Genomic DNA, 6,586 nt, shown 5'->3' on the forward strand with positions numbered 1-6,586 from the left:
TATAAGCGAGCATGCTCTCGTGCCCATGTTCCAAGGCATTCATGTCGTACACTGTGCCTCTATTCTCCAAGATGTTTAGGTCATACACCGTACCTCTAGGGTCTCATGCTGACAAGCCAAGTTATAAGCGATATGCTCTACGTCTATCCCAGACTCTCGTACTAATTGGTCTAGTTATAAATAAGCATGCTCTCACTCCTATCCCAGACTCTTGTGTCGACCGGTCGAGTTATAAGCAAGCATGCCCTCGTACCCATGATCCAAGGCATTCAGTTCATACATTGTACCTCTACTCTCCTATGCATTCGGGTCATACATCGTGCCTCCAAACTCTCATACCGCCAGGCCAAGTTATAAGTAAGTCTGCCCTTGCACTTGTTCTAAACTCTCATGTCGCTCGGCCAAGTTATAAGCGAGCTTACTCTCATGCCTATCCCAGACTCTCGTGCCTCTCGATCAAGTTATACGTGAGTCTCTCTCACACCCAAGTCCCAGACTCTCGTGTCATCTGGCCGAGTTATAAGCAAACCTGCTCTCATACCATTGTTAGTTGCTACTCGGAAAACCTAACGGTTCCACTGTACAAAAATTTTGTACATAGGTCTGAACCTTTTTCTAGCTACCATGTGTTCTTTTAAATTAAACTTGGATCGCCTGCGGAACTTAACACATTTGATCCTAAGTTTAATTTATTTGTTCTTTTAAGTTTAGACTTGGATCTTCTGCGGAACTTAACACGTTCGATCCAAATCACCTAGGTCACGAAGACAATTAAATATCTATTTCCAAAATCGGCTTCCAGTACTGCATGGCGAGGCATATGACCTTCTTGGATATGGGAGCAACCACCACCGACTAGACAAAGCCTTTTAAGGAAATTAAATATTTAACCTTCCCATAGTAACCCTAGGTTAACCACTAAGAACAATCAAATCACAAGGAAAAGAAAAAAAAACAAAAGAACACAACTTCGAAAACTAATTTGAAAAACTAGAATCGCATGCCTCTTGTATTTGGTATTTTTACAAAGAAATAAAACTAGTATGATGTGGAAAATAATTACTAGTTATACCTTTCTTTGTGAACTTTTAATGACCTCTTGATCTTCTACCGTATTCCTCTTCTAACCTCGGACATTGTGTGGGCAATGATCTTCCAAGATGAGAACCACCAAGGCACCTTCTTCTTCCTTCCTTCAAGTTTCGGCTAAGCAAAAACTTCCAAAGGATGAAGAACTTTTTCCACCAACCAAGCTCCAAGGGATGCAAGAAACAAGCCTCCTTTTTCTCCTTTTCTCCAAGCTAGATCCGGCCACTTCTATGTCTCCAAGAGCTGATGAAGTCTCGGCCACAAGAAGAAGAAGAGAGAAGGGGAAGGGGAACCTCTAGGGGCCGGCCACACCTAGGAAGAAAAGAGAGGAAGAAAAAAATAGAGTCGTTAGTCATTAAGGCACCTCTACCCCCTCTTTTATAATCCTTGGTCTTGGCAAATAAGGAAATTTTAATAAAAACTTCCTTAATTCTTTTTCCATGAAAAAGAAAAATTAATTAATTAAAAATTAATTTTCTTTTTCCAATTTTCTTGGCCGGCCACTTTCTCCCCAAAACAAGGAAAGTTTTAATTAAAATAAAAATTAAAACTTCCTAATTTGTTTCTGGAAATTTATAAAAATTTCTCCAATAATTTTTATCCCTTCATGATTGGTTAAAAGGAAATTTTATAAATTAAAATCTTTCTTTTAAATATGTGGATAATTTCCAAAAAGGAAAGTTATCTCTAAAAATTAAAATCTCCTTTCAATCTACAAATAAGGAAAGATATTAAATCTTTTCTTAATCTTTTGTAGAAACTAATAAAAGAGAATTTTTAATTTTTAAACTTTCTTTTAAATCATGAACATGATTAAAAGGAAAGTTTTTACCAAAATTAAAATCAACCTTTTAATCTACAAATAAGGAAAGAGATTTAGCTCTTCTCTTAATCTTTTGTAGAATCTTATGAAAGGAAATATTTAAATTTTTAAACTCTCTTTTAAATCATGTTATCCACATAAGAAAAATTTGTAAAATTAAAATTCCTTTTTATTTTAATAGGGCCGGCCACCTAAGCTTGAGTTCAAGCTAGGGCCGGCCACAAGAATTCACCCATGAACCTAGCCATGGCCGGCCCTAGCTACTGTTTATAATTTATAAGGTACTGATAACATGATCCTCTGTGTGTGACACCACACACCATGTTATATACAATATAAATTAATTGAACAACTACATTTATCATAAATGTAGATATTTGACCAATGTGATTCTTATTTCTAGATAAATGTTTATACCAAAAGCTAGGCTTTTAGTATACATCCTAACAATACCAAGTCTCAGACTCTCGTGTTTGTTTGATCGAGTTATAAGTGAGTCTGCCCTTGCACTTGTCCTAGAATCTCGTGTCATCCGACTGAGATATAAATGAGTATGCTCTCGCGCATGTGTTCCAGACTCGTGTGTCGCTCAATCGAGTTATAAGCGAGCATGCCCTCGCACCTATGTCTCAGACTCTCATGTCGTCCGGTTGATTTATAAGTAAGTATGCTCTCGCACCTATTCCAGACTCTCGTGTCGCTCGACCGAGTTATAAGCGAGCACGCCCTCGTGCCTGCCCCAGATTCTTATGTCATCCGGCTGAGTTATAAGCGAGTCTGCCCTTGTGCCTATGTTCCAGACTCTCATGCCTCTTGGTCGAGTTATAAGTAAGCATCTCCTCACGCCTATTGTTAGATTTTGAGCGATGTCCTAAGGCAATCGCCCTACGATTTTTACTAAATATAGATTCATTATTTGAGTGCATATTATATGTTTGATTGTCTTAAACTCACTTACTGAATGTCCGCAGTACAATTCATAGCATGAGAGAAATTATGATTCGATCACAACTAGTGATTATCTCTACATATGCAATTATGAATGTATTGGAATTTTCTTAATCTTCAGATTGATGTATTCGGACATCATCAATTCTTAAGACTAGTACGGGTTATACTCTTTGGTTCGCCAAACAGTTATTTTCTCACTGATAGAGACATGAGATGTCAAGAGTTAAATGTGGATGCTAGTTATAGTAACTATTTCATTGGAGTGACTCGCTGTAAGACTTCATATGGTTGTTTACATATATATAAATATGTCTGCGAAGTTCTTACTGCAACACCAGTGTAAGTTTCCTTCGACTTGAGGTATACAAGTCATCTTGGTCATAGAGACTTATACTTTGACATCTTAAGCAAGCATCTCATTGAGGTATGAACTCGGGATGATTGGGTATAAGTTGAAGTACCCGAAGGTGTTTGGATAGCTCACAAAGGATCCACCTCTCCTTACAAGGAGATGTATATCCTATGGCGACTCGTTAGGATTATTACTCAAAATCTTTGGCCAAAGCATCACATGTTAAGAGTACGAGACTTTTGTACACCTGTACGAGTAATTTGAATCCATAGAATGAGGAAGTATTACTTGAGCTAGGTGTGACGCAATCAGTCTAGTGGGGGCAGACATATAGATCATGCCCTAAACCAAATGAGTATAAGAGAATGAAAGGAACAAGGCACGACTTACTATAGCTACTGAAGCATTAAGAATTAGTTCTAAGATCAACTATGATTTTTCGACTAATTAAGGATCATGATGTATGATAAGCCCAAAACTAGTGTCACGAATGAACTCCAAATTAATTCAGTATTTGAAAACCCTAAATTCACTCAAGAAATAATGTAGTATAGGATCCAAGTCAATTTTCTCAAGGAAACTAGTAGATGAGTGCTTGATTTAGATCCAAATCTCTTCTTGAGGTTCTTTTTTGGGTTTTCTACTTAAAAGTGGGGTGTTGTGTTTTTGAACTAAATCCTAGATTAAAAATCAAAATGCAATCTAGTAAAAGAGAAGAAAATTAATTATATCTAATCTAAAGCAGAATTTAAATTCACTAGGAAAGTTAAACTTCTTAACAAGGAAGAAACTTACTCTAAAGTAATTAGAAGATCAACTAAGCTTAAAGATCAACACAACTCAACTTGAATTTGCAGAAAATTACAGAAACAAATAACAGAATTGAAAAGCAGAATAAACACTCAGAATTACAATTTTCAGAAATAGAATTTGCTGAATTAAGTGGGGAACAAAATGTAGAATTTCAATCTAATTTGCAGAATCACATTAGCAGAAACAAGACAATTGAAGAAACAAAAGTTGCAGAATCAAAATTTCAGAAAGTAGAAATGCAAAAACAAGATATTCAGGAACAAAAATTGCTTGAACAAAAGTGCAGAAATAAAGAAATTACGGAAACAAAACTATCCACACTTAATCACAATCAATCCTCAAACTACACACTCTTGTTGTCACACAAGAGACCGGAGATGCAATCTTCAACTTCAGAAATCAGACAGGAAGAATAGGGAAACTTCTGAACTTGGACTCAATTTGAATCTTGCGAACTCCACCAAAGAAACCCTCTTCAATGCCGAAATTAGATTCAAATCAAGGCTGAAAATGCAAAAAAATTGGAATCTATAAATCTGAGTTAGATGAGGAATTGCAGAGCTGTGGATGATTGGGAATGCTGATGGAAACCACCAGAGAATCCCTCCGATGATCGCTGATGAAGGATTGAGTGCCAACTTTGATTTCTTCACCGTTTCAATCAAAATCGACGAATTTTGTGATAGAACTCAGATTCGCATCGACCTCGCCGTTGAGACCTCTCCGGCGAGATTCCAACTGCAAGAGTGTTGTCCAGTAGTCGCCTTAAGCTTCTGCCATGATCTTGTAGCTTAAGATGAAGGGAGGAAGAAGGATAGGGGCTACGATGGAGAGGAAAACACGAATGCAAGAATTTGGCACGATGAACAGTAGGCGTAGCCATTGTTCATCTATGATTTCTCTAGGTTTTATACCATTGGTTTGAACTGGGTTTATTTGGGGGTTTAGGTCTAGTTCAATGGAGAAATTAGGGATTCAGTGTAGGGGTTTGACTTGAGTTGAACACAATGAGTTTGCTCCTTTAGACGAGTTGCTTCTATTTGGTGGAACTTCTCTTGGAATTGAGTTGCTCCCTCTTGAATTGGCTTGACTCAATCAAATCATGTATCAATTTCAACCTCCTACAAGACCAAATTCAAATTATGAGGACTAAATCATGAATTAAGATAAACAAATCATCATTAAGCTCATATCGGACCTTACTTTGTAAACATGACAAAAATTGTAATTTAAAACATATAAATGTATGAAAAACATCAAATAACAACCCAAAAATAATATGTATAATCATTCATTATCAATGTACTATTAGGTGTCACTCATGATCGTTCTATAATTAAGTAGTTAATTATGGATGACCAAGATAAACCGGGAACCTATTGGGTTACACGCACTAACGAGTGTCTAAAAGATGTAAAACAAGTTAAAGAATATGATTTTTATATCAAGAGATAAATGTTAATTGGTTGGACCATACACAAGATAAATATGAAAATATTTGTCATAATGGAAGCGCAGTCATGAACCAACTTGATTTAGTTGTGAATCAAACCAAGGGGTTAATGGGCTAATTTTTTGTTAAGAGATAATAGGTTGGATTTGGGCTTTCTAATCCAACTCATTAAAGAGAATTATATATAGATGTAATTAAGATAGATACAAGATTCATTATTTGGTTGATTGCCTTTTGGAAACTCAATCCTCCTCTCCCTCTCCTCTCTCTCCCACCGCCAACAAGAGGGTGCTCCCTCCTGTTGTCGTGACCACCACAAGGGAGATTTTTTTCTCCCTTATGTGCTTCTCTTCTTCTTCCTCTTGATCCCTCTTCTTCGCTCGTGGCTAGTAACTTCCCAAAGATAGACTTATATACTCAAGGAGTTATCTTGAGGAGCTTGGCGTGGATACGAATAGAGGCGAGGTTCAACAACATCGCTACAGTTGATGTCCTTCTCGTTACAGGTCATCCGTAAGGTATACCTAGCGTAAATTTACTTCCCATAAAATTTTAATTATGTGATCATATTTGGCATGTTGTATACTTGTATGCATGTGGTGTGTATGATGTAATAATTATGAATTATTATTATTTTATTTTCCGCTGTGCATGTTTATGAAACATGTTCTAGCACGCACCCGCATCAGGCATATCCCAACACCTATGTCCCAGACTCTTGCGTTGTCTGGCCGAGTTATAAGATAGTCTGCTCTCACGCCTGTTCCAAACTCTCATGCAGCTCAGTCGAGTTATAAGCGAGCATGCCCTCATGCCTATCCTAGACTCATGTCGCTCGATCGAGTTATAAACAAGCTTGCCCTCATACCCAAGTTCCAAACTCTCGTGCTGCTTGGCCGACTTATAAACAATTTGCTCTCGCATTTGTTCTCAACTCTTACCACAACTGTGAACTATTTGAATGGGCAATGCTCCCTGCATAAAACTCAAATGACAGAACTAGGATCAAGCGTCCAAGCCAATGACACTAAAGAACACAAGTGTCTAGTCAATCGAGCTTGCAGCCTCCGTCGACTAGACTTGAAATCGAGGCTAGTGATACGAC

Source organism: Zingiber officinale, chromosome 11B (genome assembly GCF_018446385.1).
Source record: "Zingiber officinale cultivar Zhangliang chromosome 11B, Zo_v1.1, whole genome shotgun sequence".
NCBI lineage: Eukaryota > Viridiplantae > Streptophyta > Magnoliopsida > Zingiberales > Zingiberaceae > Zingiber > Zingiber officinale.